Source organism: Pipistrellus hanaki (assembly GCF_964339955.1).
Source record: "Pipistrellus hanaki genome assembly, chromosome: 17".
In the NCBI taxonomy this organism is placed as follows: domain Eukaryota; kingdom Metazoa; phylum Chordata; class Mammalia; order Chiroptera; family Vespertilionidae; genus Pipistrellus; species Pipistrellus hanaki.
In genome coordinates, this window is record NC_140519.1 from 42,431,770 (window position 1) to 42,440,272 (window position 8,503).

Sequence of the window (8,503 nt, forward strand, 5' to 3'; positions counted from 1 at the left end):
AGCTGCGGGCGTGGAGCCTCTGGGAGATGCTGCCCCAGCGCGGTTGCCTGTCCTGGGGCCTCCCCAGGGGAGGGGCCCCCTCAGGCCATGGAGCCGGGGGCCTGGGAGAGCAGCCTGACCAGGCCGTGGGGAGCTGCAGGCCCTGGGCCTCCCCACAGGCCCTCAGCTCTGGGACTTCCGGCAGAACCACTTCCGGGGCAGGAGGTGCAGCTCATCAAGAAGGGGGAACACCTGGCTCCCCTCCACAGGCTGAAGCCCCAGGCTGGGCTGGGTGAGTGTCTCTGGGAAAGGCTCAGGCATTCCTAGTCAAGAGCACGGCTACTGCCCAGCTGGCGTGGCTCAGTGGTTGAGTATCGACCTATGAACCAGGAGGTCACAGTTTGATTCCCAGTCAAGGGCACATGCCTGGGTTGCAGGCTCCATCCCCAGTGAGGGGTGTGCAGAAGGCAGCCAATCAGTGATTCTCTCTCATCATTGATGTTTCTATCTCTCTCTCCCTCTCCCTTCCTCTCTCTGAAATACATTATATATTTATTTTAATCTTCGTTTGAGGTAGACATGAATAATGAAATGAGTTGCTACTGACAGAATTCTTGCTACCATGAGGGAAAGTGGCCTGGGCTGGAGCTGAGGCCCTAATAACAGAATAGAAAGAGAAAACTAGCTGAGTCCTCACACGCTTGATGGATTAACAATCCTAAAACCACTGCCCTTCAGGGTTTAGAATTAAGACAATTATAGCCTAGGTGCCCATCAGCAGATGACTGGATCAGAAAACGATGGTACATCTACACAATGGAATACTATGCTGCCATAAAAAAGAAGGAATTCTTACCATTTGCAGCAACCTGGATGGAATTGGAGAACATCATGCTGAGTGAAATAAGCCAGTCAATGAAAAAAAAACACCACATGACCTCACTCATTTGTGGATAATAAAGAACATTATAATCTGATGAACAAAAAGATAGCTACAGAGGCAGTAAGGCATCAAACAGTCAAATTACAGAGGGAAGGTTAGGGAGAGGTGGGGGAGATAAGAGATCAACCAAAGGACTTGAATGCATACATTTAAGAATAATCAACAGATGCAAAATATTGGGGGTGAGGGTATGTATGGGAGTTGGGAGGGGGGACCAAAGGTAAGATATGTACACATATAATGCCTTAATGAAAAATATATATAACTTTCCTTATTGTTGGATGACATTCGAGTCAGGTTTTCTGTTGCTTGCTGCTGACTATATCACAGTACAGCAAAGCTTACATGAAGATTAAGTTAGGTCATCTATGTAAAAAACATATTGTAGATGGCAGAAGTTTTATAAAAATGACAGTTTTTGCAAAATCCTAAAATTTCAACTAAGATAAAAGGGATTTTTGGGGGGGAAGAGGGAGAGGGGATTCCTAGCTATTTTAAGCCTCAGCTTCTTTCTTTTGGGACATATTTGTTCTCTCCCTTGACCTCTGAATAAGGATTGTAGACTCTGCAACACCTAGTATATTATCAACACTTAATAAAATGTTGTGTTAACAACAAATTGTCACCAGATGTTCTTAAGGCTTTAGAACCTCAGGTGAAACTGACTGTACAAAATAGCAGTTTAATTGTTACATCATCTATCTCAATAATGGCGAGCATCTGACTGTCTTAGGGCTGAAACCTCCAGGTAGGCTGCTGTTGCAGTGTTTAAAATGTAAATGTTCAATATGTGGTCCCTAAAGGCAGATTTGGGGAAGAGTCTACAGTGAGCTTCTCACTGCATCACCATCTTGAATTATTTTGTTCGAAGCTCAACATCCGAAACAAGACGTCAAACAAGAGGAGGTCAAAAAAGAACTCTCTGGGCTAAAATAAAGTTTGGGAAGACAAGTACTCCCAGCAGTTGCAGACAGACAACCAGAAACATTATCCATAAGAAGTTAATTAGAAGACAGGATGACAAGACTGTTTGGAAGAGCTAGAAGGAATTGTCTGCTCCTCTGAAGGGTATCGGGAAAGGAACCGGAATTCTGCATCTGCAGACAAGGTTCCTCCCGTGCGGTAGGTCCAACCCTGTTTATAGGTTGTAATCACCTGGGGAGGTTTTATTTGTTTTGTTTGTTTGTTTGTTTGTTTGTTTTGTTCATTTTTAGTACCTTTTCCCAATGAAATTGCAATTCCTGGGGAACAGGTGGGACTGGATGTATAGACCAACTTCATTAACATCACCTAGAAACTTGTGAGAAATGCAGAATCTCAGGCCCCACTCAAGGTACCCTCTCAACGCCTACTGAATCAGGATGTGCAGTTTAACAGGATCTCCAGGTGATTCTTGTGCCCATTAAAGATCAGAGCTGAAACCGGTTTGGCTCAGCGGATAGAGCGTCAGCCTGTGGACTGAAAGGTCCCAGGTTCAGTTCTGGTCAATGGCATGTACCTTGGTTGCAGGCACATCCCCAGTAGGGAGGTTGCAGCTGATCAATGATTCTCTCTCATCGATGTTTCTATCTCTCGATCTTCCGCTCTATAAAAAAATCAATAAAATATATTTTTAAAAAAGAACAGAGGCTTGTTTTTCCTCACGTAATAGTTTCTGGGGGGAAATCCAGGGTAGCAGGGAAGCTCGACTCCATGCAGTCATTTGTAGATGCCTGCCTTTATGTTGCTGTGTCATTTCTAGGACATTGCTATCATGTGCCCGGCCAAAGCTGGATTACTATGGCTTCAACCAGCAGAAGGAAATAGAGTGTTGGAGGAGAACCTTCTATGGTAATAAGCTAAGAAACGATACCCAAAAAAAGGATATCCCTGTCAAATCGCTGAATGTTACATTATTTGGGAAAGGGCTTTTGCAGGTGTGATTAATGGAATAGTTTACCCTGGACAATCGGGGTGGACCCTGAAAGCAATCACATGTATCTTTATTTAAATAAACAATAGCGAGAGCGAGAGACTGAGAGACTGAGAGACTGGCAAAGGAGAAGGCAACATGAAGACTGAGGCAGAGATTGGAGTGATGAGGCTATAAGCCAAGGAATGCTAATAGCCACCAGAAACTAGAGAAGGCAAGGAATAGATTGTCCCTTGGAACTTCCAAAGGGACTGTGGTCCCGAGAACATCTTCATTTCAGGTTTCTGGCCTCCAGAACTAAAAGAATAAATGTCTGTTGTTTGAAGCCACAAAGTTTGGCAATTTGTTATTAGCAGCCCTTAGAAACTACAAGAGCCCTGGACAAGGGTTTGGGGTTTGGACACAGTTTCAGCCCAAAAACACAAGTGGGGTTCAATCTAAAGGCAGAGTACAAGTTCATTGCAGGGGATCATGGGGAAGACAGCAGTGGCACTTTGCTCACTGGATACCAGATGGAGGCTCTCCAGACCAATCCTGAGTTAACAATGATGGAGAAGAACAAGAAGAAAGAAAAGAAGAACAACGAGATAGAGAGAGAACAAGAAAATCTTAGGTTGGCTCAGAGGCTGGCAGATCTCATCCTGCAAGTAGGATATTTCAATACCCACAACCGAGCAGGGCAAACAGGCGCTGACACAGAAACCAATGGCATTCTGCCAATAAATGGTAATTTCTGGTACAACCTGGCCACATGCAGTCGGAGGTGATGTTGGTTTCAGAAGAAAACACAGAAGGCCAGGAAATATGCTTTTTCACGGGCCAGGCACATGCCCTCACTGAGGGTGCAGCAGGGAGCCCACACCTTGTCCTCCCAGAGCTCATGGTCCTCTTTGACTCTCCTCAGTAGCCAGCACAGCCTCCCCTAGCTCTGAGACCCCCCTGCATGCTCAAAGGAGACTAACCATCCTTTAGCCAACTTTGCCTTAAATCAGTGTTTCCCAAACTTCTCTCATGATGAGAATCACCTGGTGTAGTGGTTAAAATACAGGTTCCTGAATCCCAACTAAGAAGTGCTAAACTAGAATTTTGGGGAACATATAGGTAAAATTGTATCCTTAACTTAGTGCTCTGTCCTAGAGCACTGTCTTAGAACACTAGTTGTACTAATGCTATTTGGCTCTGTTGACTAATGAGTTTGCCAACCACTGGCCTAGCTGAAATTCCTACACCCCCTTTCTAGTCCCCCAACTAATTTTTTTTAAGCAGGTTTAACTTTCTGAAGGTTGAAAATCATAAAGAAAATAATAATAATAATAATATGGAACAAAAAGGAGGAAAGAGGGAGCCGTACTCTTATAACTGTAGAACTGAAAGGAACATTTTCATGTTAAAGTCTCAAGAAAAGGCTGGGCTACTAACCCCCCAGAGAGCTGACTGGCTTGAGCGGCAGACACGAGCACTTGCCTGCTCCAGCTGATCTGTCCGCTGGCTGCGAGGTGGGTGGTGATCAAATATCCTTTCGGGTGGGGTCGAACATCGTATTACACTCTCGCAGCACATCTGTGAACGCTGGCCTTTTGAACAAATGTCTGCGGTTCCCTAGGCCTTCGCCGTCAGAGCCTGCCTCCCAAATACCAACTTTGAACCTGGCCCGACCATATGCACACCTGGGGTCAATGAAGAATGATGTCCAAGGGGCCCCACAGCACGAGGAGGTCTGGCGAAAAGCGACGGGTTTTACGCAGGCTGCTGAAGAGAAATGTACTGAGGACAGAAAGACTCGGGAGTTGCATGCCTTTGGAACGTGTCTGTGGATCAAAACACACCCTCACAGATTCTCTGGAGAGCCCCTGGTGGCCGCGTTAACCTCGGCATTGTTATCGTGGAGGCCATGCTCGTTTCTGGCACCTAGCATCGGACACGTTGACAGCGATGGGGTTGATGGAAGAGGAAAGAATCTGTTTTTGCAGTTTTAAAAGGAACAAAAAAAAAATAAAATAAAAAAATAAAATAAAAACCAGTTCTCAGATTTCTCAGGCCACTTGAACTCACGCCAGAGAAATACTCGATTTCAGCATTCTTAAGCTCCGCGAGGATGCTGCGAGTGGTGTCCCCCACGTGCGATGATGTATTTCAGGGCCAGAGTTTTCTCAAGACGTTCCAGGCCTGCAGGCTCCTGATCCTCTTTCAAATGATGAAGACGATAGAATCCCAGGGAGGGTTGTGATTAGTCTAAACTCTCCACAGCTGTGAAAGATGGATGTACAAATTCCAATAAAGATGCTGCGTGCTCTGGACTGCGTTTACCTACCTGACACCGAGGCCTGATTCAGGGACCACTTAAGAGAACCAGAGCTGCCTGGGCGCTACTCGCTCCACAGCATCTGCTGGGCCCCCCCCTCCCCCTGAGGGGTGGGGGGGGGAGGGGAGAGGGAAGAGGGGAGGAGGCCTCCTCTCACACAACCATCACTGCCCAGGAGTGGGTGTTTCTTTAGTAAGTCTGCGGCTCGTGGGGGAAAAAGCAGGGCTGGGAACGTTAAACCCACAAGGATGGGAATTCAAAGAGGCCTTGCCATTTATTATGTGAAGAGACAGGAGGAGGACACAACACCTTCTAACTCAGTGGCTCTCCACCTTTCTCATGCTGCGACCCTTGAATACAGCTCCTCATGTGGTGGTGACTCCCCACCGTAAAATTATTTTCGTTGCTACTTCATCACTGTCATTTCACTACTGTTATGAATCGTAATGTAGATATCTGTGTTTTCCGATGGTCTTAGCCAACCCTGCTAGCGGTTCTCAACCTGTGGATCTCGACATTACAGTAGCAAAATGACAGTGATGAAGTAGCAACGAAAATAATTTTACGGTTGCGGGTCACCACCGCATGAGGAGCTGTATTAAAGGGTCGCAGCATTAGAAAGGTGGAGAACCACTGCTAGTGTATTCTTCATTTCAGTTGCTGTACCCTTTATTTTTTTTTTAATATATTTTATTGATTTTTTTTTACAGAGAGGAAGGGAGATAGAGAGCTAGAAACATCGATGAGAGAGAAACATCAACCAGCTGCCTCTTGCACACCCCCTACCGGGGATGTGCCCACAACCAATGTACATGCCCTTGACCAGAATCGAACCTGGGATCTTTCAGTTCGCAGACCGACACTCTACCACTGAGCCAAACCGGCTTCGGCTGTACTCTTCATTTTTGACTGGACCCTTTTCTGTTTTCTATCTTGATTTCTGTTTCCTATGTGTTTGCTGAAGTTCTCGCTGAGTTGACCTATTCTTCCTCTAGGTCCCTTGATCATCCTTGTGACCAGCGTTTTAAATTCTGCATCTGATAGGTTGCTTGTCTCCATTTTGTTTAGTTCTTTCCTGGAGTTTTGTCTTATTCTTTCATTTGGGACATGTTTCTTTGCCTCCTAACTTAGTTTGTTTCTATGTATTAGTGAGTGGCTACATTCTCCCAGTCTTGGTAGCATGGCCTTATGTAGTAGATGTCTTGTAGGCCCAGTGGTAAAGCCTCCCAGGTTACCCAAGCAGGTGCTCCAGGTAGTTGAGCGTTGATTGCCATTGGCACATCAATGACAGAAACTGACCCCCACGCCAATTGGCTGTAAGGAGCAGCCATGACGTTAGGGGAGGAGCTGCTCTGCAGAAGCTGAACCTATGAAACAGAACTCACTTCAGCAGGGCTGTGGTGCCCACAAAGCCTTTCCTTTTTTGTTTGCTTCTTTGCTAAACCTCACCTGAGGACATTTCCCCCCTTGATCTTTAGAGCCAGTAGGAGGGAAAAGAAGGGAGAGAAGAAAGAAAAAGATTGATGTGAGACAGACACCTTGAGTGGTTTCCTTCTACACGCACAACCCGGGGTCAGGGATCAAACCAATAACCCAAGTACCTGCCCTTGACTGGGAACCGAAACTATGACCCTTCAGTTCACAGGCTGATGCTCCTTACCACTGCGCGCCATTGGCAGGGCCCAAGTCTGTCCTTCGAGTGTCTCACTCATGGAGGTGGTTGGGTGGTGCTCCAATATGGTTTAATGCTGGCTCCATGGCATCCAGGAGGTACAGGCCAAGGTCAGCCATTGCCTATGTCCTGCCTGGGGCATAAACAAAGTGATACAAAGTGATCTGTAGATGGGTTACCACTTCGGCTGGCCTTGGATGCGCCTGGTAGAGGCCAAGCTGCAAACCAAGGTTGGCTGCCTGCTAAGGACTGTCCTGAGGCCACACAGCAAGAGGTACAGGGCACACTGAGGCGAGATGTTGCTTGTCTGGGGTTTGTGAACCTTTGGAATATTTTAAGAACGTTCACAGCATAAACCAAGACAGGCTATTTGTATGAAATAACCACTGGGAGTAGCTTGGATGGGCCCAAACATTGGGTGGGGTGGGGTGTGGTGGGGTGGGGTCTCAGGGAATCATCAGGATGGGGCAAACAGTGTTAGCCAGGTTGATGGAGACTCTGATATGGCCCTCACCTGTGCCTATAGAGGGAGGGCTCAGTAAAGGAGCAATGGCTTCTGCCAGCACTTGTGTCTGGGGAAAAGCTGCCCCTCCAACCCTTGCCCTAGAGCCAGACAATTCAGTTCCTCCCCGTATGTCCCTGGTGCTTTTTGAGCTGCTGCCCCAGTACTGGAGCTCAGGGCAAGTGAGTTTGTCAGCAAGTGAGTCTGTGCATGGGCCCTTTAAGAAGAACACTTGGGGCTCCAGCAATCCTCCTTTTCACTCAACTGCAATCTACTCTGGTTTTCACCATCAGAAGTTACGGGGACCTCTCTTCCTGGCACTGAAAACCTGGGATGGGGGTCAGGGGCAACCTCCACGGCTGAGTGGAACCTGCTCACTCCACATCTCAGCCCTTCCTACCCAGTGTCAATGTGACTTCTTAATTAGAGAACCTCTCAACGGTGGTGACTCTGCAGTTCAGTTGGAATTCTGAAGTTGTCGCGGGAGGGTGCAAGTACAACATTTACCTTCTCCACCATCTTGACCAAAAGCTGCCAAAAAAGTATAGAGGATTTTCCACTGCAAAGAGAGGTCTGCACCCCTAATCCCTGTGTTGTCCAACAGTCAACTGTTCTGACATAGACCATCCCAGATTTCATCTTTTCTAGAGAAAAACCAAATCATTAACTTAAGCCCATTAAACTGGATGGCAACTTATTCATTACTCCTCCTGGAACCAGGTGGTAAGGGCAACTTTAGTATCAAGTGGCTTACTCCTGTCTTTCTGCTGGGGGACAATTCCAAATACAATCACATGGCAAGGCAACTTGGGGCGGTGGGGGGGAGAGGGAAAAAACTTTGAAAAATTGAGTGAGCGATCATACAATATCCCAGGACTCTAGTCACTCACACAAAGCTGCAGGGAGAATAAGCAGAGCACCCTGCATGTAAGGAGAGTTTTGCCTCCTGGGAATATTCAGGGTGGTCGATGGTAACATACGTGGCAAGCCGGTAAATGTTTCACAATCAGCTTTTAGGAAGAAAAAGCCATATTTTGTTGTATTTTCGAGTTCCTTAGTGCAGTGGTCGGCAAACTGTGGCTCTCGAGCCACGGTTTGCCGCTCTGTTGACTAATGAGTTTGCCGACCACTGCACCCATGAAGGCTGATTTCAAGTTACCCAAGTACATCACTGAATGGAAACTTAAGAAGAG